The sequence below is a fragment of the Pleurodeles waltl genome, chromosome 10, assembly GCF_031143425.1.
Source record: "Pleurodeles waltl isolate 20211129_DDA chromosome 10, aPleWal1.hap1.20221129, whole genome shotgun sequence".
In the NCBI taxonomy this organism is placed as follows: domain Eukaryota; kingdom Metazoa; phylum Chordata; class Amphibia; order Caudata; family Salamandridae; genus Pleurodeles; species Pleurodeles waltl.
The window spans coordinates 738,719,961-738,744,150 of NC_090449.1; positions in this window are offsets into that span (position 1 = coordinate 738,719,961).

Consider the following 24,190-nt stretch of genomic DNA (forward strand, 5'->3'; position numbering starts at 1 on the left):
GAGAATCTACATTAGTTTGAGACTTCAAACACTTTTTAGTTTGTAAGGCAATGCGGCTGAAGATAGGGAAACACTGGCTTTTGTTTACCTCAATCAAATGCAACCTCTCATTAAGCAACTACCTCAGTTGTTTCACTCATCCTGTGTTTCTCATGGTCCTCTGTATTTAATGGTCAAAAATTATTTGCTCACAACTTGACCTGAACATCAAGCTTTTGTTAACCTCCTGTCCTACCTCCCCAGTGCGGCCATCAGCCAACAGCTGGGTCTTTAAAAAGAACCTCAGGTGTTTGTGTGTAATTGTATGCAGAGCTTAGTGTGGTAGATGAAGAGATATGAGAGAAAGATGTGCAGTTTATGATTTTCAACAGGCTGGCAGCTTTAAGCAGCTGTATATGTCCAATTATAGCAGTTCTGATGATCATAGTCTGCTTACCTGGTTACCACACTGGGTTGTCCAATCTGATATTTTGTTTAAACTATTTGGTCCTGAGCAGCTATGGCTGGAGAGAGAAAAACTGTGAAGAAGATCTGTTGGGATGGTTTTGTTGCTGTCATCCCAGGTCAGATTGTTATTGTGAGATGTATGAAAGCATTCATGGTGTGTAGCCAGTTGGGACCTGCGGTGGTGGACTAGATGAGGGTCCTATAGTAGACCAGCAGTATGTGACAGATCTTTTTAGTTATTTCATGCATATTCAGTTGACGATGGCTGGATCTTTGGCTAGTACAGTACTCAGTAATGGACAAGACCCATAGCCTATAGAGTTTATGTGAACGTAAGAAGATTAAGCTATATTTGTCTGCCAACTGCTGAGTGTCATGCTAGTAGTGTGACCAAAGGGGCTATTTAAAAATTCACATTACTGTATTATTCCAAGGCTGACCATAGGTCAGCGCTTCCTGGTGTGCTAGGTTGGATTGTTCCATGTCTGTGGCTTTTAAACTGTAGATTCAACTTGATGATGTTTCTGGGTTCAGTTCCAGGGTTGTGAGATGATGTAGGTATTTTGGTAACAACCATATTTCCAACGAAAGTGTATGTATTCCTGAAAGCTTCAAATCTTGGCTGATTGTGAGACCCAGAGCTTGGTGGCATATACTGAGAATGCAATGCCACCTTTGGATTTCTTCTAGTAAGGTGGTATGATGATGTCTAGTGCAAGCCCGGAGTACTGTTTTGTTTTTATTGCTTGACTATGACTTGTGGTGTAGTGGTCCTTTTCCTTGGAAGGCTCTGTGGATAATGTAGACTGCCTTGAACATTACCCTTCTAGCTATAGTTAGCCAGTGGAGACATTACAGGACAGGAGTCATGCATTTAGTGCAGGGCACCCTCGTGGGTGATAGTAAGCTTTAAAAATACTAATAATATAACATACCATTCTCTTGGGTGAAGGCAGAGAAGGAGTCTTGCAGCAGCATTTTGTAATAGCTGTATTTTCCGTACGATGAAGCTGGGTGTGAAGAGGCATAGGTTTACGGTATAGTCATTCTTGTAGATTCCAATAGTGAGGATGGCTTGTAGTTTATGTGACACAGGGGGTGATTCTAATTCTGGCGGGCGGCGGAGGCCGCCCGCCAGAGTTCCCCCCTCCAAAATACCGCTCCGCGGTCGAAAGACCGCTGAGGGTATTTTGGGTTTTGCACTGGGCTGGCGGGCGACCGCCAAAAGGCCGCCCGCCAGCCCAGTGCAAAACACCCTTCCCACGAGGACGCCGGCTCAGAATTGAGCCAGCGGAGTGGGAAGGTGCGACGGGTGCAGTGGCACCCGTCGCGAATTTCACTGTCTGCAATGCAGACAGTGAAATTCTTTCTGGGGCCCTCTTACGGGGGCCCCTGCAGTGCCCATGCCATTGGCATGGGCACTGCAAGGGCCCCCAGGGGCCCCACGACACCCCATACCGCCATCCTGTTCCTGGCGGCAGAGCCGCCAGGAACATGATGGCGGTATGGGGTGTCAGAATCCCCATGGCGGATTCTTGTGGGCAGCGGAAAACCGGCGGGAGACCGGCAGTTTTCCACTTCTGACCGCGGCCAAACCACCACGGTCAGAATGCCCTGCGGGGCACCGCCAGCCTGTTGGCGGTGCTCCCGCCAACCCTGGCCCCGGCGGTCCATGACCGCCGGGGTCAGAATGACCCCCACAGTGTTTTGATTCTGCAGAAGGTGCTCTTTGTGATGTTGTTGACATGTGGTATCAAGGAATGGTCTGAAACAATGGGTACCCTTAGGTTTCTGACTTCTCTCCGTGCTATTGGAAGGGACTTGAGTTCTTTGTGCCCTTTGGTGGCAGGTCGGTATGTATGGAATTGCATTTATATAGTGCTTATTACCCCTGCAGAAGCCTTAAGCACTTTATTACTGGCTGCACTTTGCACCAGAGCCTGAGATTATCGGATAATCCTGTAATTTTGTTGGTTGTTGTTGATTATTGGTATTAGGCTTGTGCTCTTAGAGCAAACAGAGATATAGTTGTAATAAATAACACTCACAACCATATTGAATTATTTTTATCTACCAGCTGTTGCCTGTTCCAGACCAGCAAAATGTTAATAAATGGGCGTATTTATTTAGAATAAGCGTGGCAACCCTGTGAATGCCATAATAATTGAGCAGTACCAGCAGTGGGCGGTATGAATGGCAATATAAATGTCCAATTACTGGAGTGGACAGTGTGAATGGCACAATGAGTGATCAGTGACCTTAGTAGACAGTGTGATTGGCACAATAAAAGAACAGTGGTTGGAGTTGGCAGTGTGAATGGTACAATGTGCTTTGGCCGGAGTGGGCAATGTCACTGGCTCAGCAAATAAGAAATGTATGGGGTGGGCTCCCCGCTCGCCCCACGATTTATGCTGTGGTATTGCGTATGTGGCAATTTGAAGTAATAGGTTGTTCATTTATTTTTGTCTCTTTTAGCATCTTTAAGTCTTTTGAGATGTTCTTTTGAGAAGTACTTTGGGTTGCACTATTGAGCGCTAAGTGATTTTTTGCTTGTCCACTTATTTGTCATTATAACATTTGAGCTCACACACACACTTGCCAACCCACTAATTAGCAAGCATAGTCCTGCCTTCTATGTGATAATATTTCAGGAGTAACATTTTAGACAGTTAAAGGACATGGCATCTTGGTGACTGCTGCTTAGACCCTAACTCAACTGACAAAGCAGATCTAAGTCAGAATCTGATACTAAGACAGCATCTGAGAGGCAGGATCAGAACCTGGAAGCAATTTATCAGTCAGTGGAGTTCCATCCAATGATGACTCATCTTCCAGTGTCTATGAGAAACATGATAATGGCAGTTATGATGTCCCTTTGGAAACATAATAATCTGTTCAGCTGAGAGAGAGTAGTAGGGTAGACCTATTCAGAGAATAATCAGGCATGGCACAAAGCACTGAGTGCTCTCTTGGCAGCTTCCCAGATTAATTTTACCTCAAACCTTCACTGCAGATGCTGGATGTAAAGTCAGTTCACCAAATGTTTTGCTTATTGACTAAGCCCATCCTGTTATTGATGTTGACTTCCTAGTACAAAATTGTACACCAAACAAACTTCTGTGCCAATCAGTTTATGGGGGATCATGGAGGCACTCTCAGGCCTCATTCTAGGGCACACCTTTGGACTTCAGGTATTGAGTTGAAAGAGTTTCTGGGCCTTATGCCCAACATGGGAATAGTGGCACAAATCCAGTGTGTGGTCCTGCTGGTATATTATCATGGTATAGATAACACTCAGTTTTGTACCATTCATGAGCAGAGACAGGTTTTGATTTTCAATTATAATTTTGCCACATTGCTCTGGGACAATTCAAGCCATGACTGGTTGTTCAAAACTGTGCCTGTTGTTGAACATTTGTATCAGATTTCTGGAGGTGATACTCCTGTAAAGAATAAAGCAGTTGGGAAGTCCTTAATTCTGTACAAAGAAGAAATGGTTCAGGGTGTATATACGAAGCAACAGAGCTTTTATGGCATCAAGTTGTACATGATATGCAGAAGCTCTTCTGGTTATCTATACTGCCTGAGAATATATACAGAGAAAGACTACGCTTTAAATCCTGCAGGTAGCCCGTCCAGGCTGGGAATCAGTGCAAAGGTTGTATGGGAACTTGTCCAACCTTTCCTTCATAAAGGTTGTAATCTATATGTGGACAACTTCTATATATGAGTCGAGCTGTTCAGCAAGCTGTACAAAGCTGGCATTGAGGCATGTGGTACAATTTGATGTCACCACAAAAGATGTCCTCAGAAGCTTATTTGTAAGAAGCTCCAAAAAGCCCAAAGAACTGCCCACAGTCAAATTCCCGATTACAACAAGTACATGGATGTGGTGGATAAGAATGGCCTGGTACTTCAGATATATACCACAAGCTGGAAGTCTTGCACAAGGTATAAAAAATGGCAACATGCAATACATAAGTTGTTTACCATCAGACCACAAATTTCCTTGAAATTCAAGTTGGCCATATTTGAAAGTCTTGTTGCTGTAGAAGTAGTAGCTTCTACTTCATCTGCTATGGAGGATGTTGGCACACAGCTGACTGCATTCCTGGGAAACAGATGCAGAATTGTTGATGCAGAATTTGCTTAAAGCAAGGAAAGATGCATGAGAGTCGGAATAACTGTCCCTAGTGCCCATCTAAGACAGACGGATTGGGAGAAAGTGAATACTTAGTTGGGGTAGATGGTAATCCCCACAAGAAATAATGTAACTTTTCTGGTTAGGTCCAGTAAAGGGTTTAGTAATTTCAACTTGAGCTCAACCCCTGGTACCTATGGCACAAACCAGACAGGATTAACTTAGGAAACTGACATTGCATTGAGAAGTACCAAAACAGTTAAACAGTCAAAAATACAACACAATAAAATCTCACTACATTTATAAAAATAGAGAATATTTTAATGTGCAAAATGACTCTGAAGAAGAAACAATCCAATAAGGGGGACAAGATATATGCATTTTCAGAGATTTAAATAAAAATAGCACCAAAAAGGCCGAAGCGTCAATGGTGGGTCACTGATCATAATACATCGGGACAAGTTTAAGGTTTGAGGCCGACTGCAATGGAGCGTGGGCCGGATACGAGGGCCCTCAAACTTAGAACACTTTCAAGAAGGTAGAGTCCTCAGTGGGGCAAGGCCCTCTTCATTAATGAGTTGTTTCAGTGAAGCTGTCAAAGAAGCTCCAAGCAAGGAGAGTCTTGAGTTCACCCCCAGAAGCCATATCAACTGGATGATGCTTGGTGTCAGGCTGGGTGAAGATTTCTACCTTCAGACTTAGACTCTTTTCTGGAAGTCAGAGTTCCACAGCGGGGAAGGCTTTAGCCAAAGAGAGTTCGACGTCGTCAGATGCCAGTTGCCAATGGGCCCACTGAATCAGATTTCCTGCTATGGAAAATAATGTAGTGGGAGTTTCAGTCAAGCCAGCCCACCAGAGATACACCCTCGGTTGATTGGCTGGCAGGTTGCTCCTGGTCCCTCGATGGTTCTCCAAGTCCCAATATTTAAGTTTGGACAGAAGTACACTCTGACACCAGACAAGCGTTGTAGGACAGCAAGAAAAGCTCTTGGAGTTCAGGACTAACCCCAGCAGAAGCCACCATCAGGATGCAAGACAGGTCCTTTTGAAACTGGTCTGCTGGGCTTTTCCAGAGAAATGGGCCTCCTGCATCTTTAGTGTCCCTGTTGCTTAGCAGAAGATCAGGTACTCATCCTTGGAGTCCATTTCTATCTCCTGGGAACAAGTGGGAACAGGTCCAACCCTTAGGGCTCTCCTCAAGGGTCTCAACAGCAGGTGAACTCCTTCTTTTATCTCACACAGGTCCAATTAAAGAAGGAATGCTACATTATGCCTGACACTAGCCTTTGAGGGCATGACTCCTCACTGCTCCCTAAACAAAAGTAAAAAAAAGTTCCAAGGGGTCCAAACTGACTTCTGCAGCAGTCCTTATGTACCCTATTCTAAGCAATCCCACAGTGCTCCTGTCTACTTACTCCCAGATCAGAGAGCTCCTGGGCCCACCCTGGAGGTGTGGCTATGGAACTGAGTAGCTCCTCCTTAGTAGTTACTCAAAACTGTTCTGGGGCAGCTCCCCTCTCACTGGGCCTGATGCCTGACTGATTAGAGGAACAACATAGTGGGGCAGGACCAGGTGTTAATTATATCTGCCTGTGACAGGGTAGGCCTCTTTGATGATAATTAAGTTCCTGTGCACTGCCCAAATGGTCATCTGGTCGGAGGAACAGAACACCTACCCATACCATGAGCCTTTGTCTAAGCTCAGGGAGCAAGTTCACACCTCCTCAAGGAGCTATTCAGCATCTGGGTTACTGTCAGAAGCTCAACCATGTGGCCACGTAATGCCTCAAGGTAGGCAAATGGTGACTTTTAAAACTATGTTTAGTAACATATGCAGTACAAATTTGACTTTACTAATGAATTGGATAATAAATATTTTAAAACGTTAAAGAATGAACTTGTTAGCTGTTTCCTAGCCAGAGATACCATCATTTATTTTTAATATTAACGTCCAATGCTTTCCTATAGACAGCTCATCCTGCGCAGTGAAAATAGCTTTTGGGGCCTTGTCACTTAAAAAGAACATTTTACATTAAATTTCTACCTGTCCTACATTATACCAAACTTAGGAGTGACTTATTAATATTTACGAGAAATATTTAAGCCTGTCACAAGGGGATATTTTGACAGGTCAGATTTGTAGTTTATACCTGCACATCCAGGTGACTGGTAGCAGGCTTGCAGTCATGTTTTGCACTGTCACTTTAGTGGTGGCACAATGTGTGCTGCAGTCCACTGGTGATATTTAACTTACAGACCCGGGTATACTTTGTATCATATACTAGGGACTTATAAGTAAGTTAAATATGCCAGTTAGGAGTATAGACAATTTTGACAAGATTTAAGGACCAGAGTACATGTACTGGGTTTGGTTAGTAGAGGCACACTGCACAGACTCAACAAAAGAAACCATTAGCCTCAGTCAAAAAACATGAGGTTGATCATGTAAAAAGAGACATTCCACTACACCAGTGTTATCCAAGTTGCTTTATTTTGTACCACACAAACGTAGAGTTTTGGGAAATTGACTGAAGTGGAGCTGTCATACTGGTAGTATTTCTGTGCCCATCACACACTTACTTGGTTCCAACCACAGGGACGATGTTGGACCTCCAATCCAAACTGGGGCTGAGCAGTGTAACGAGTTACGACTGTCTGGTTCTACCAACAGCCTCCGGGGGAGAGGGGGATGGGATAAAACAAGAAAAAGAAGAACCCATGTCACTGTGGGAACTGCCTGACTGTCTAGTTCACTGCCTAGAAGTTTGGAGCTCCCTGGACCTGGATATCTTCTATGTAGATGCAATACACAAACATTAGATGAAAGAGAGAAAAACAACCAGCTCAAGAATAAATAAAGAACTTCCGGAACTCTGGAACATACAGGAAATCTGAGTCTGAAAGCTTGCAACTATAGACTCTCGAAACTTATCCCAAGGTGCCAAATACAGTTTGTCCAGAAGTAATGGGCCTCTGCGGGAGGGCTCAATACTCCAACAATGTTCAGAGTTCAAAACAGGATCATGCCTCAGGAAGAAAGTCTTGAAATATCACAAGTCTCTGGTTTAGTGCATACTAACCTGAGGGTTAGGTACTTAGCCTTAACAATAATGGAACTGAAATCCAAACCGACAGGACACACGGTTCAATAAGCTCAGCAGAAGCGGAGTTGTTACTCATGGATGACAAGACTGGAAGCTTTGTAGATGCCAGAATCATGGAGTTATCAGAAGGGCTTGGAAGACAAGAGCACTGGAAACTCCAAGCAAATCAGGAGACAATTGCAAGGAACAGCCTTGCGTTGGACTGTGACACAGGAAGGTGAGTGCAGGAACAATGCTGGTGCACATGGGTAACGGTTTTGAGGCCAAGCACTGATCCATATTCAACCAGAGTATTTTACATGAAACCAAGAGTGTTCCAGAAGGGCATGTGCCCCTCGTTGAGGTGTGGAATATTCCAATGAACCTGAGGAGAGGGAAATGCATGTCTTGCATAACAGGAGAAATGGGCCTACGCAGTAACAGGTGCAAACAGTAATTGACTTATGACCATTAAACGGAACCCAAGTGCATGATGGAACAGCCAAGTGTTTTTCAGAGGAAACATGGTTATTCTAACTGGGCAGTGATATCTGCAGGTGCAAACTGGGTGAATCTTGCATAGCAACACAACAGGAGAGTCAATGGTTCAGACTTCATTGGGAGGGGTAAACCATAGAGAGAGCACAGTCCTGAGAGGCACCACTATGGGGTTATATGACGGAACACCGAATTTTAAACTACTACTAACCTTAACAACGAGGTCGGAACACCGACCTCGTCTTTACTACTAATGATTTTACCACGAATGCCTTTACAACAATATTTCGTTGTAAAGGCATTCCTGATAAAATCATTAGCAATAGGCACCATTCACCCTACATCCCTCACCCCACCCCCCCAACCCCACCCCAAAACCTAAAACCCCCTGACCCCCCACCCACTCCCCAAAACCAAAAATGCCCCACCCCCCCAACCCCACCCTAAAACCTAAAACCCCCTGACCCCCACCCACTCCCCAAAACCAAAAACGCCCCACCCCCCCAACCCCACCCCAAAACCTAAAACCCCCTGACCCCCCCCACCCACTCCCCAAAACCAAAAACGCCCCACCCCCCCAACCCCACCCTAAAACCTAAAACCCCCTGACCCCCCACCCACTCATCAAAACCAAAAACGCCCCACCCCCCAACCCCACCCTAAAACCTAAAACCCCCTGACCCCCCACCCCCTCCCCAAAACCTAAAACCCCCCACTTACCTGAGTCGTCACCTTGTCATCTGCGTCATCCTCCTCAGCCGTCTCCCTTGTTTGTACCTTAACCATGCATGTTCGTTGTTCAGGACATGCGTGGTTAAGGCACAAAATAACGAAGTCGTGGTTAAAGAAAGCGTTGTTCCGCTTTCGTTAACCAGGACTTTGTTATAAAAAATTCGGCATAAAGGATGTTTCCCCCACTATGGAAGCAAACATTACTGGGATTATTCAGTTGAGGGAAGCGCCACAAAGGAAGGGTGGTATGGACCCGGCAGGTAAGACCCGAAAACATAGGGCACAAGTCATGACAGTGCCTATGCTTAGATATATACCTTTAATGAGTCACTACTTGACTAGGCAAGAAGTCTATCAATTTGTTCACTCCAGTTTGGGAAATCATTGCAACTTGGTCTTGCTTATTGCCGGATTGCCCCCTTCATCCTCCGTCTGAATGTGGTTGGATAACAAGGGTATTACCAACACAGCACTGCACATAATGCTGGATGGAATACACGCCACAGTGTCACAGAGAACCCTGTGCCCCAAATCCTAAATCGTTTAGGGAGCTTAGAAAAGGCAATCCCAGCTTTTTTACCTTATTTTCAAATGTAGATATGCTAAAACATTCTGAGTAGCCCAAGTTCCAAAGACGTCCTTGGATACCCCATCCAACTCCCAAGTACATAGTGGAGGAGTTGTATTTAGCACAGTGAGTGTGCTAAAGACGTGTGGAAGACACATCTTCCTGACCTCAGATTTCTGGGAGGCATTAGTAATAGTTTGCTTGGCATGTCTATGGTATTAATCAGGGCTTTCATGGAGACAGAGGCATGAAGAGGTGAGAAAAGCTTAGTCTAGGTTTGTTTTTATAAGGATGTCTTGTAGGAGGGAGGCAGATGTTCAAGGTATGAATCACATACAGAAAACTGCACCCGCACTACATACATGGGTCATATTTGTGGGCTTCTTGCCACCTTCATCTTCACTAGGGAATCTGGTAGGGGTTCTGTTTGCTGTATGACAACTGCATTACAGTCAAAGTACTTGACATAAAGGTGGATGGGACACATACCACATTGTCACACTGTGTACCAAAACCTGAATCTATTAGTAGTTTTGAAAGTTCTGTTTAGGAAAATTAGAACAGTCTGCCCCAGCTTAGTTACCACACTTAGAAGGGTAGATATGCTCACAAAGTCCAAGGAATGGAGTGCAAGTCTGAAGGCATCCTTGGACACCCCGACTTACATCCACACATTGGAAAGAGTTGGATTTGGCACATCAAGGTGGTCATTACAACCCTGGCGGACGGTGTTAAAGCGGCGGTAAGACCGCCAACAGTCCGGTGGAAAAAAAATTGGAATTACGACCATGGAGGAAACCGCCAACAAAGACAGCCAATTTAACACTCCGACTGCCACGGCGGTACAAACAAACAGCGCGGCAGTCACCGCCACCAGACAGGCGGAGGGCAAAGTACCGCCCACAGTATCACAACCTACCAATCTGCCACCTTTTCCGGGGCGGATTCATTGCGGACAAAAACACGGCGGAAACAGGACTTGGAAGGGAAAACGCTCAACTCTACACACCCCACGAGGAACCAGGACGCCATGGAACCAGAGCTGCAGATCGTGCCAGCCCTTATCTTCTTGCTCCTCTACCAGGAGCACGAATGCCGGTGGCGAAGACCACAGTGAGTACTGCACCTACGACACAGAGGAAGGGGGAGGGAAAAAACAGGGACACACACACGCAACACCCCCACCCTCACCCACAACAACACACACACTAAGACATATTGATACATTACAGTTACACCCCGCAACCCCCCCAAAAGAATGCAAAGACCAAAGAAAATGAGTGTAACCATTGTAATATATTAAAATCCAGTACGCAAAAATATACATATATACACTATAAACAAAATATACACCAAGAATAGTAGTCCACGTAGTGCTCCATTGAAGTCCGTGGAACACTGGGCCCACACGGTATGGGCGAGGCCCACACAAGATCCCCGACCATGACGGAGAGAGCACTGCAGGGGCATCAGATAGCAATAAAACAGGCACCTCAGGGGGAGGGAAAGGGGGGGTACCTCAGCCGGTTGAGTGCACGACGCCAAATCCACGAGGGGGCCACATGCCCACTGTTCAATCCTGGGGAGTGCAAAGCCACAGTCTCTCAAGTCTCTACACTGGGTGGTTTGCCCACTGTACAATCCTGGGGAGTGCAAAGCCACAGTCTCTCAAGTCTCTACAGTGGGTGGTTTGCCCACTGCTTTATCCTGGGGAGTGCAAAGCCACAGTCTCTCAAGTCTTTACAGTGGGTGGTTTGCCCACTGCTTTATCCTGGGGAGTGCAAAGCCACAGTCTCTCAAGTCTGTACAGTGGGTGTTTTGCCCACTGCTTTATCCTGGGGAGTGCAAAGCCACAGTCTCTCAAGTCTCTACAGTGGGTGGTTTGCCCACTGCTGCATCCTGGGGAGTGCAAAGCCACAGTCTCTCAAGTCTCTACAGTGGGTGGTTTGCCCACTGCTTTATCCTGGGGAGTGCAAAGCCACAGTCTCTCAAGTCTCTACAGTGGGTGGTTTGCCCACTGCTGTATCCTGGGGAGTGCAAAGCCACAGTCTCTCAAGTGGATGACAGTCTCCACTGGTTCTGGAGGGGCCTTTGTGCCCAGAGTGCTTCATCCTGCCAAGGACTGAGGTAGTGGATGTCTTTCTCCACTAGTTCTGAAGGGGGCTTGGTGCCCAGAGTGCTTCACCCTGGCAAGGACTGAGGTAGTGGATGTCTTTCTCCACTGGTTCTGGAGGGGGCTTGGTGCCCAGAGTGCTTCATCCTGCCAAGGACTGAGGTAGTGGATGTCTTTCTCCACTGGTTCTGGAGGGGGCTTGGTGCCCAGAGTGCTTCATCCTGCCAAGGACAGAGGTAGTGGATGTCTTTCTCCACTGGTTCTGGAAGGGGATTGGTGCCCAGAGTGCTTCATCCTGCCAAGGACAGAGGTAGTGGATGTGATACTCCACTGGTTCTGGAGGGGGCTTGGTGCCCAGAGTGCTTCATCCTGCCAATGACAGAGGTAGTGGATGTCTTTCTCCACTGGTTCTGGAGGGGGCTTGGTGCAAAGAGTGCTTTATCCTGCCAAGGACTGAGGTAGTGGATGTCTTTCTCCACTGGTTCTGGAGGGGGCTTGGTGCCCAGGGTGCTTCATCCTGCCAAGGACAGAGGTAGTGGATGTCTTTCTCCACTGGTTCTGGAGGGGGCTTGGTGCCCAGAGTGCTTCATCCTGCCAAGGACAGAGGTAGTGGATGTGATACTCCACTGGTTCTGGAGGGGGCTTGGTGCCCAGAGTGCTTCATCCTGCCAAGGACAGAGGTAGTGGATGTCTTTCTCCACTGGTTCTGGAGGGGGCTTGGTGCCCAGGGTGCTTCATCCTGCCAAGGACATAGGTAGTGGATGTCTTTCTCCACTGGTTCTGGAGGGGGCTTGGTGCCCAGAGTGCTTCATCCTGCCAAGGACAGAGGTAGTGGATGTGATACTCCACTGGTTCTGAAGGGGGCTTGGTGCCCAGTGTGCTTCATCCTGCTCGTGACGGACTCAGTGGTGACTGCACGTGAGCGGGGTGTGGTGGTGTGTGTGCTGGTGATGGCAGTAGTGGCTGTAGATGTAGTGCATGCAGGTGTGAGTGTAGACGAGACTGGGAGGGAGGAGGGAGACGAGGAGGAGGGGGACACAGTGGAGCAGTGGATGTTGGTGTGTCTGCATGTGTGTAATGCTTGTGTGAGTGCCTGTGGGATGTGTGGTGCTTATGTTTGCCTGAGCTTCCCTTGTGTGTTGACATGTGTGCATGCTGGTCTGAAGGTGTGCTTGGGATAGGCTGAGGTAGAGGGGATTGGGTCTGGGTGGAGGAAGTTGGAGGGGGGAGGCTAGTGCCAGGGACAATGGCTGCCATCAGTGCTGAGGCCATAGTCTGAAAAGCTCGCTGAAGGGCCGCCTGACCAGAATGAATGCCCTCCTGGAAGGCATTTGTTTGTTGCAACTGCCTTTCTACACCCTGGATGGCATTCAAAATGGTAGACTTCCCAACAGTGAGGGACCTGAGGAGGTCAATGGCCTCCTCACTAAGGGCAGCAGGGGTGACTGGGGCATGGGCTGAGGTGCCTGGGGCGAAGGTGATGCCCACCCTCCTGGGTGAGCAGGCACGGGGCAAAGGCTGAGGGGCTGCTGGGAGGGCAGTGCTGGTAGGGTGGTGGCGGGTATACCTGTAGATGCGGGGGGCACCGATGTTGCCACCACCACAAGGGAGCTCCCATCAGAGGACGAGTCCGTGTCACTGGTGTCAGCTCCTGTCCTCGCTGTGGAGCTCCCCTCGCCCTCCGTCCCACTGGTGAACTCTGAGTCCGTAGTGTCGCCCTCCAGGGCCATGTGGGATGCAGCTCCCTCCTGCTCCGGTGCCACTGCTCCTCTGCCTGATGATGCTAATGCACACAAGAACAGGGAGACCACAAAAAGGGGGGGGGACCACAGAAGAAAGACATGTTCAGAGCATGCATTACCGCTACAGTTGGCGTACACGACAGAGACAGAAGCCCCCTGCACTACGCCGCGCACTTGGGCTCCACTGTTCAATCCCTGGAACATGGCCTACAAGGCTATGGACGACATCTGCACACATGGATGACACAGGAGCCTGACTAGGTGTACTTGGCACTGTACACAGGTGGGGTGGGGTGCCACAGGGTCTGCCAGAACAAGGGGACCTAACTAGCACATTCGCCCTGGCCTAGGGAAACCCACAGCCCACCTCCCCCTCCCAGACACCTCTACTGCGCGCAAAATCAGCCGAATGAGAGTGTACTCATCCCCTTGTGGCTGCTGTGATGACCCCAAGCGCCCATCCAACTCCGGGTACGCCACCGCCAGGATCCTGAACATCAGGGGGGTCATGATGAGACGGGCACTCCTCCCACATTGGGAGGCCATCCCCAGCTGGGCCTCCGCCGTCTTCTTGCTCCAGCGGCAAATGTCCTCCCATCTCTTACGGCAGTGGGTGCTCCGTCTGTGGTAGAACCCGAGGGTCCGGACGTCCTTGGCGATGGCATGCCAAATATCTTTTTTCTGGTGTGCGCTGACCTACATGAATTATACAGGGGGAAAAGAAAAGTTATTACCAAATGCACTGTCACAGTCATTGGCCCCTATCCCTACCCTTGCCAAGATGCACATGCACTCACCGTCGTTTTATGCACGCCTCGATCTCCCCCCACCCCCATCTTCCATCCACCCCACTCCACACAGGCATGGCCCATACAGCATGCTCCCAGTATATTTACCTGTTTGTCTGGAGGACCGTAGAGTAGCGTGTACTGGGGGAGAAACCCATCCACGAGTTTCTCCAACTCCTCCGATGTGAAGGCAGGGGCCCTTTCCCCAGACGCACGAGCCATTGTCCGAGGTCACAGCAGCACTTGCAGTGTAGGTCCTCTCCTGTCAAAGATCAGGTATTGAGTGATTGAACAGATAGAAAATGGCGGTCACGTCCGCGGCGGTGCGTACCGTCACCGCCGGCGTACATCGTCATTGGCTCCTGGGACCCATAGGATCCAATGTTAACCAATGGAGCATTGCGCTGCGGTCTACGACCGCCTACAGCGACGGTGTACAACTCCAGCGCAGTTACCTCACATCCCACTGTCCCACTTTACAGGTCAGGCAGCCGCCATTTCAGGGGCCCACATGGCTTAATTTTTAACTGCGTCACACATACCTAGGCCTTGCCTCAACACTCATACAGGCCAATTTTCTGATTATGATTAGTGTTCGGTGTAAGCTGTGGGTACGTACCTCTGAGTTGGTTGACTCTGTGCTCGCTGTTGTCCTTCATAGGCACCGACCGCTGGGACATGTGAGGAGATGGTGGCATCCTCCGGTGTACAGACCGCTGGTGGACCTGTCGACAATGGAGGAAAGACTTGTGATCATCACCTACAGGCTTGACCGTGACACAATCCAGGAACTGTGTGCCCAGCTGAAGCCAGACCTGATGTCAGCTATCCGCCATCCCACAGGGATCCCCCCTCAAGTGCAGGTGCTGTCAGTAGTCCATTTCCTGGCAAGTGGGTCATTTCAAACAACAGTGGCCATAGCATCAGGGATGTCCCAGCCTATGTTTTCCAACGTGTTGTCCAGAGTGTTGTCTGCCCTGCTGAAACACATGCGGAGCTACATCGTTTTCCCTCAGGTGGAGGATTTGCCTACAGTGAAAGGAGACTTCTATGCCCTGGGACATATCCCCAACATCATAGGTGTCATTGATGGGACACATGTGGCTTTGGTACCTCCCGCAGGAGTGAAAAAATATATTTTTTCTGGTGTGCGCTGACCTACATGAATTATACAGGGGGAAAAGAAAAGTTATTACCAAATGCACTGTCACAGTCATTGGCCCCTATCCCTACCCTTGCCAAGATGCACATGCACTCACCGTCGTTTTATGCACGCCTCGATCTCCCCCCACCCCCATCTTTCATCCACCCCACTCCACACAGGCATGGCCCATACAGCATGCTCCCAGTATATTTACCTGTTTGTCTGGAGGACCGTAGAGTAGCGTGTACTGGGGGAGAAACCCATCCACGAGTTTCTCCAACTCCTCCGATGTGAAGGCAGGGGCCCTTTCCCCAGACGCACGAGCCATTGTCCGAGGTCACAGCAGCACTTGCAGTGTAGGTCCTCTCCTGTCAAAGATCAGGTATTGAGTGATTGAACAGATAGAAAATGGCGGTCACGTCCGCGGCGGTGCGTACCGTCACCGCCGGCGTACATCGTCATTGGCTCCTGGGACCCATAGGATCCAATGTTAACCAATGGAGCATTGCGCTGCGGTCTACGACCGCCTACAGCGACGGTGTACAACGCCAGCGCAGTTACCTCACATCCCACTGCCCCACTTTACAGGTCAGGCAGCCGCCATTTCAGGGGCCCACATAGCTTAATTTTTAACTGCGTCACACATACCTAGGCCTTGCCTCAACACTCATACAGGCCAATTTTCTGATTATGATTAGTGTTCGGTGTAAGCTGTGGGTACGTACCTCTGAGTTGGTTGACTCTGTGCTCGCTGTTGTCCTTCATAGGCACCGACCGCTGGGACATGTGAGGAGATGGTGGCATCCTCCGGTGTACAGACCGCTGGTGGACCTGTCGACAATGGAGGAAAGACATGTGATCATCACCTACAGGCTTGACCGTGACACAATCCAGGAACTGTGTGCCCAGCTGAAGCCAGACCTGATGTCAGCTATCCGCCATCCCACAGGGATCCCCCCTCAAGTGCAGGTGCTGTCAGTAGTCCATTTCCTGGCAAGTGGGTCATTTCAAACAACAGTGGCCATAGCATCAGGGATGTCCAGCCTATGTTTTCCAACGTGTTGTCCAGAGTGTTGTCTGCCCTGCTGAAACACATGCGGAGCTACATCGTTTTCCCTCAGGTGGAGGATTTGCCTACAGTGAAAGGAGACTTCTATGCCCTGGGACATATCCCCAACATCATAGGTGCCATTGATGGGACACATGTGGCTTTGGTACCCCCCGCAGGAGTGAACAGGTGTACAGAAATCGGAAGAGTTATCATTCCATGAATGTGCAGATGGTGTGTTTGGCAGACCAGTACATCTTCCATGTTAATGCCAAGTTCCCTGGCTCAGTGCATGACGCTTACATCCTGTGGAATAGCAGCATCCCTTATGTGATGGGTCAAGTCCAGAGGCACCGTGTGTGGCTATTAGGTGAGCATCTGGAAGCAAGTCAGTGGGAATGGTTGTCTGGATCTGGGGACATCCCTACAAGTTAGTGTGTGTCTAACAGTTGTCGCTCGCCATTTGCAGGTGACTCTGGTTACCCCAACCTGTCATGGCTACTGACCCCAGTGAGGAATCCCAGGATAAGGGCAGAGGAACGCTACAATGAGGCACATGGGCGAACTCGGCAGATAATAGAGCGGACCTTCGGCCTCCTGAAGGCCAAGTTCAGGTGCCTCCATATGACAGGTGGATCCCTATTCTACTCACCAAAGAAGGTGTGCCAGATCATCGTGGCCTGCTGTATGCTTCACAACTTAGCTTTGCAACGACAGGTGCCTTTTCTGCAGGAGGATGGTCCAGATGGCGGTGTTGTTGCAGCTGTGGAGCCTGTGGACAGTGAAGACAAGGAAGCAGAAGAAGAGGACATGGACAACAGGAACTCGATGATCCTGCAATATTTCCAGTGAGACACAGGTAAGAATACAAACCTACCTACTACATGTAGTTTAACACTACTACCTCTCTACTGTCTGTCGTTTTCACCCAGTGTATGGTCACTGAGTTGTCACTTTCCCTTACGATTTCACAGATGTGTGTCCCACAGTTTGACATCTGCTTTGTTTCCTCATGGACTAGAGCTGTGTCACATAGGTATGTTGACTTTACAATTGAAAGAGCATTTTGCCACTGTAATTGCTAATACACTATTTCGAAATCACAGACTGACTCCAGATTGTTTTGTGCTTCAAGGGTGCTTATTTAAGTGCTCAATATTGGAGGGGGTTGTAAAATGGTGAGGGATGATGGTGGAGGAATGTCCATGGCAGAGTCCAGTCTATTAGTCTCACAGGCGCATTGCCCAAATGGGCATAGGAAGTGGAGCTGGGGCAGTTTGTGGATGGACAGGGTGACAAAGTGGGACAGAAAGATGACATTCAGGGTGGTCTCATTTCTTGGCGGGGGTCTTGGCATCGTTCTCTGTCTTTGTCCTGGATCTCAGGGACCGTTTGCGGGGCGGTTCTCCATCTGCAGGGGGTGGCGTGCTGGTGTGGTGGTCCTGTGGTGGTGCCTACTGTCCATTAGCGCCGGCGGAGGTGGTGGGTAGTTCATCATCCATGCTAGTGTCAGGGGCCCCTTGTTGTGTCACAGTGTCCCTCCTGGTGTTGAGTACTTTCTTCAGCACCCCTATGATGGTGCCCAGGGTGGAATTGATGGTTCTGAGTTCCTCCCTGAAGCCCAAATACTGTTCCTCCTGCAGGCGCTGGGTCTCCTGAAACTTGGCCAGTACCTTTGCCATCGTCTCCTGGGAGTGGTGGTAGGCTCCCATGATGGAGGAGAGGGCCTTGTGGAGAGTGGGTTCCCTTTGCCTGTCCTCCCCCTGTCACACAGCAGCCCTCCCAGTTCCCCTGTGTTCCTGGGCCTCCGTCCCCTGGACCATGTGCCCACTACCACTGCCCCCAGGTCCGTGTTGGTGTTGGGGTGGTGGGTTAGCCTGGGTTCCCTGTAGTGGTGGACACACTGCTGCTTGACGTGTCCTGGGGACAGAGGTATGGGCCCGCTGGGTGGGTGCTGTGCTGGTGTTTCCAGAGGGGGCAAGCTCTGTAGTAGCGTGTGACTGTGTCAGGGGAACCGACTGTCCTGAGGTCCCCGATGGGCCAGGCTGGTCATCTAGATCCAGTTGGACAGAGCTGCTGTCATTACTGTGAGCCTCTTCTGTTGGTGGTGTGGACATGTGTGGACCCTCCTGTCCGGTGACGATGGGTAGGGGTCCTGCAGGAGTATAACAGGATGTTTATTACATCTGTGTGAGCCATGGTGTGCAATAGGTGGGTGACCGTGTACCCCAGTGCTTACATTTCTGTGTGTTACCTTGTGTGATGGTGGTTTAGGGGTTTGTATGGGTATGTGCAGTGGCCATGCTTTGGTGATGGGAGACCATGCTTTGTTGTTGCACACAGGGCTTGGTGTTGGGATGGGTGGGTTGTGATAGTGGGACATTTGTGAGGAGTAGGAGTGATGGGGGTGAGGGTGAGGGTGGGGCTATGTGATGGCATGCAGGTAGGGTGGGAGATATAATAATAAAGCTTTGACTTACCAGAGTCCATTCCTCCATCTACTCCTGCGAGGCCCTCAGTATGCAGAATCACCAAGACCTGCTCCTCCCATGTTGATAGTTGTGGGGGAGGAGGTGGGGGTCCGCCACCAGTCCGCTGAACCGCAAGGTGGTGTCTTGAGACCACGGAACGCACCTTTCCCTGTAGGTCGTTCCACCTCTTCCTGATGTCATCCCTATTTCTTGGGTGCTGTCCCACTGCGTTGACCCTTTCCACTATTCTTCGCCATAGCTCCATCTTCCTAGCTATGGAGGTGTGCTGCACCTGTGATCCGAATAGCTGTAGCTCTACCTGGACGATTTCCTCCACCATGACCCTGAGCTCCTCCTCCGAGAACCTGGGTTGTCTTTGCCGTGCTATGGGGTGGTGTGGGTGAAGTGTGGGCTGGTGTGTGTAGTGATAAGTGGGGTAATATTTAGTGGTGTGTTGTGTGAGGTGCGTGGAAGTTCTGTGGGTGATGGTATTTTGTGCTTGTGGATTCTTGGTTGTTGTTTGTGGTGTCTCTCTCTGGCCTTCTCTCTGTAATGGTGGTCGTAGGGGTTTGTGGGTGATGTGGGTGTGGGTTTTAAATTGTAATGGGTGTGTGGGAGTGGTGTGTGTATGTGTATTAGGTGTGTGTGTTTCGAATTGCCCAATGTGGCAGTGTTTTGTAAGAGTGTGTGTATTTTGAGCACGGCGGTGTGTACCGCCAATAGAGTACCGAGGTTGAAAGACCGCCGCGTGGATTCATGTGTCGTGATAGTGTGGGCGTATTTCTGTTGGCGTGACGGTGGAGGTTTTGTTTTCGCCAGTTTATCACTGACCTTTGGTGTGGCGGACTTGTGTGGGTGTCTGAATTTTGGTGGATTCCGAGCTGTGGGTCATAATGGCTGTGGCGGAATTCCGCGGCCGTGTGTTGGCGGTCTTCTGCACGGCGGTAAGCGTCTTTTACCGCCAATGTTGTAATGAGGGCCCAAGTGTCCTAAAGGCAAATGAAAAATGTATGTTCCTAAGCCTTACGTGGCTGTCAGAGGAGGCATTAGTAAAGATTTACTTAGCATACATCTGATTGCACTCAGGGCTTTCAGGGAGACAGAAACATAAAGAGGTAGCAAAAGCTTATGCTAGGTTTCTTTCCACTGGGATATAGTGAAGCTTGTTGAAGCACCTACCTACATCATGATTATTAGCGTGTATATAGAGGTTTCCTGGTGGTGTGTTTGTTTTCAAGTTAGATTATGATTGGATTAGTAGCGGTGTGATTCGTATTTTAGTCAAGTCAAGTGGTGTATGAATGTGATGGACCCATGAATGGAAGATGTGTGTTGTATTGTATTGCGACTGTGGCTGGCGGTATAAACGGCATTGTGTGTACTGCATGAAAAGCTTGTGAATGGTCAGTGATGTGGTTAGTTCCTTGACAAGGCTTAATGGTTCACTCTCTAGTAGCTATAAATTCTTTATTCTGATACTGCTATTAGTATTAGCTCTCAGAACCTAGCACTACTATTGGTGCTAAAACCATCCATAACAGTTTGTGCTTGAGTAGTGGATGCCTTCCAAAGAAACCTACCAACCCAGAGATTTCTGAAAACTAGAGACCCAGAGAGGTCCAAGGTAGTGTGACTTGTGTGGATCCCGCAAAGTTGTTTTTCTTTAGTCAGAAGGCCATAGTCCCTGGTTTGATCTATTCCTGTTGTGAGTGATATGCCCAGCTGGGTTATAGTAATTTTGTAAATACAAACAGATTCTGGAAATGTGTGATTTTAAGCAAAGTTTAAGGTCTGCAGGGCATTAATGGTAGGAATAACTCTTGGGATCCATGCAAGGCACACAACTTCTGACAACCTCAGGTGTTTAGTTCAAAAAAATGTCTGGGTTTTGTAGGTTTAGCAGCTGATCCGTAGCCAAATACCACAGCTACTCCCATCACCAAATCAGGTCTTTTTTAACAAGAAATGTTGATATGTCAATGTTGTGTTTTGAATCCTGTTGTTTCACTGCCTCTAAGACAAGCCACACAAGTAACATTTCTATCAAGAGAAGTGTGGGAATGCTGGATGGCAAGAATTTGGGGGATCTTCAGACATTCCAGAAAATTATTTCACAGAAATTTGAGGAAAATCAATGTTGTTTTGCAAATGTTTGAAGTTTGAAAGGCATTAAGGCAGGTTAATTGTAGGGGAGGGAGTCTATGCAAGTCAGACCACTGTGGACTCCCAGGTGTGTCAAGTTTTCAGAAATGTCTAGATCTGGTAGGTTTCCTTGGGTGGAGACCAAGCCTAATCTAAAAATTCACAGCTACCCACAATGCAAAAACCGCCAACAGAGGAACGGTCCGGACCGCCAAATAATGAACCAAACGAAACTCACGCATCCAGCGCACCCAGGAAAGGAGTCCCGCTGACGACAGCAGAGACCGCCTACAGGCCGTCGGAAAGGCCCAACCCACCCATCAGCTTATGAACCACCATTCTGCCGCCAGTTCCGAGGCAGGAACCACCGCCACACAAAGCCAGGTGGAAAATAAACAAATAGAAGGAAACACCCACCGGAGGACAACAAAATGTGCAGTGGCAGCCATGGCTAGAGAGCTGCAGATCATGCCAGCCTTGCTCCTTGCCATATATCTACAAGACCGAGATCGCCGACGAAGACGACGACGGTAAGTACCACAACCTACAAAAAAAGGGAGGAAAGGGCAAAGTTACATACCCACCCACTCCACCCACCCCGCAAAGCCACCCCCAACCCTTACCAGCAGCAATAGTCAGACACCCCACACCAAGAGGGACGTACCCGACCGAAGGCCACTGCAACTTGGCCATAGGACATACAATAGCACCACAGTCATAAATTATTTAAACAAACACCAGGGTAAAACTGCGTGCAGCCCAAACACAGGCCACACAGAAACTTTATTTAGTAGCTCAGTGAGCTTAATGATGCTAACAAGGCCAATGGCCAGTCCATAAACAGTCAATTGTCCTTGGCCACAACTGGCCACACCTGACTCCCACAAGTGCTGGGTACTCCACTTAACAGGGCACCATAGGGGGATCCAGGAATCTCACGGAATGGGGGTGGGGGTGGCGGTGGGAATTTACGACGGGGGTGGGACTTAGACTTGCGTGAGGAGGTTGGAGGGGGTGGGCTTCTACTTTGAAGGGGGTGGGGGCTGGTTGGCTCGGCCGGAGCAGGATGCCTTAGGCTCTGAGCGGGCCTTCTTCTTAACTGGAGGAGGGGCACGGGAATGGAAAGGCTGGACCGGGGTGGGCTGCGATGTGGAAGGAGCAGAAAGGGCAAGGAGGTGTGCACGTTTTGTGACAAGACGGGGTGGGCCAGTGGGTTCGAACAGGTCTACACGTGAGAGAAAAAGTTTTTGGGGAGCAATTGGGGTGGGCGTGGATGAGGGCGTGGGAGTGGAGGCAGAGTGAGTTGATGTATGGGGTGTAGGTGTGCATGTAGTGGGTGCCAGTGACTGCTCAGTATGCTGTGGTGTGGTGGATGTCTGATGGGTGGGTGTCTTGGTGCGTTTGAGTGTTTTGGGAGGTGGGGGGGTGGACACAGTGGTAGAAGAACAGACAGCTAGTGTGGATGTATGTTGGCTGAGTGTCTGCAAGTCGGGTGAGTGTGCTGCATGTGTCAACTACATGGAGGTGGTGAGTGCAGTTGTGGTGTACGGGGTGCATGTATGGCTGTCTGCTATTGTGGTGAGTGCAGGAAGAGGAGCAGTAACAGTGAGTGAAGGTGCAGTGCATGAGGGTGTGCATGTAGAGGGGACCGACAGGGATGCGGAAGAGGCGGGCACACTGGGGGAAGTGGCGTTGTTGTGTGTGCAGGTGTCTGTTGGCTGTGTGAATGCTTATGGTGGGAGGTGTGGTGCTTGTGTTTGGAAGTGTGTTTCTTGTGTGTTGATGTGCTTGACTGTGTGTCTGAATGTGTGCCTTTGACGAGTGAAGGGAGTGGGGTGCTGGAAGGGGTAGAAGAGGTTGGAGGGAGGACGGAATGGCCAGGGAAACTGGCTACTGTCCAAGAGGAGGCCAGAGCCTGAAAAGATCTCTGTAGAGCAGACACGGCACCGTGAATGCCATCCAGATAGGCATTAGTCTGCTGCACCTCTGATGCTAGCCCCTGGATGGCATTGACGATGGTTGTCTGCCCTACAGAGATGGTTCTCAGGAGGTCAATAGCCTCCTCTGTGAGAGCAGCAGGGCTGACTTGGGTAGGGGAGGAGGGTCCTGGGGCGAAGGAGACGCCCACCGTTCTGGGTGGGCGGGCACGGGCAATTCAGTGGGGAGCAGAAGGTAGGGCGCTGATGGTATGGGTGGTGGTGGAAGATCTCATGGTCGTGATTTGTCCACTAGTGTCTGCCACCGCCGGAGGACCCCCATCCGAGGAGGTTTCAGAGTCACTACCCCCTGTGGTATTAGCCTCCCCGTGGAAGTCCCCTCGCCCTCCCACCCACTTTTCCCCTGGGCGTCTGTTGTCTCTGCCTCAGAGGATCCGTGGGCCGCTATCTCCCCACTAGCTGGTGCCTCAGCTCCCTCGCCTGATGTTGATGCTGTACCAGACACACAAAAGAAAACAGGGATCGGAGACAAAACAGGAGAGACACTTGTAAGTAGCTGAATGCTGATACATAATGGCCAGACATACACCTACCCAGCAGACTCACCCAACAGGCAGCACCGTGCACTAGGCCCATGACCATGGCCCTGACTACTGAGCAGTATACTGACCTACAACCATATCCTGTCATTTCATTGAAGCTGAGGTAGGTGAAACCTGACCTGCTCTGCCCTCACCCCCACCAACCAGCCCCGCAGCACACCACCCCACAACCAGAACACACCCCGCAACAACACCCTCATGCACCACACCAACACCACCCACCACAACCACCTCAACTGCCTGCTCCTCAACACCCGCTCCCTTCACAAACATGCCATAGAACTCTGGGACCTCATCACATCACACTCACCTGACATCGCCTTCCTCACGGAAACCTGGACCAACCCCTCCTCGGAACCCGACTTAGCCATCGCCTCCCCCAAGGGATACAAATTCCAATGCAAAGACTGCCTCAACAGGCCAGGTGGTGGCATCGCCATACTACACAGGGACACCATCAAAGTCACCACCAGCTCCCAAGACACTATCGACAATACAGAACAAATGCACTTCCTAATCCACATTAAGAACAACTCCACCCTCAGAGGTACACTAATCTACAGACCATCTGGGACCACGACCCGCCTTCTGCGACACCATCGCCGACACCATCAGCTCGCACGCCATCACCTCCCCAGACTACATCCTCCTCGGTGATTTCAACTTTCACTTGGAGAACCTTCAAGACCACAACTCTACCTCCCTCATAGACAACCTCACCAACCTCGGACTCA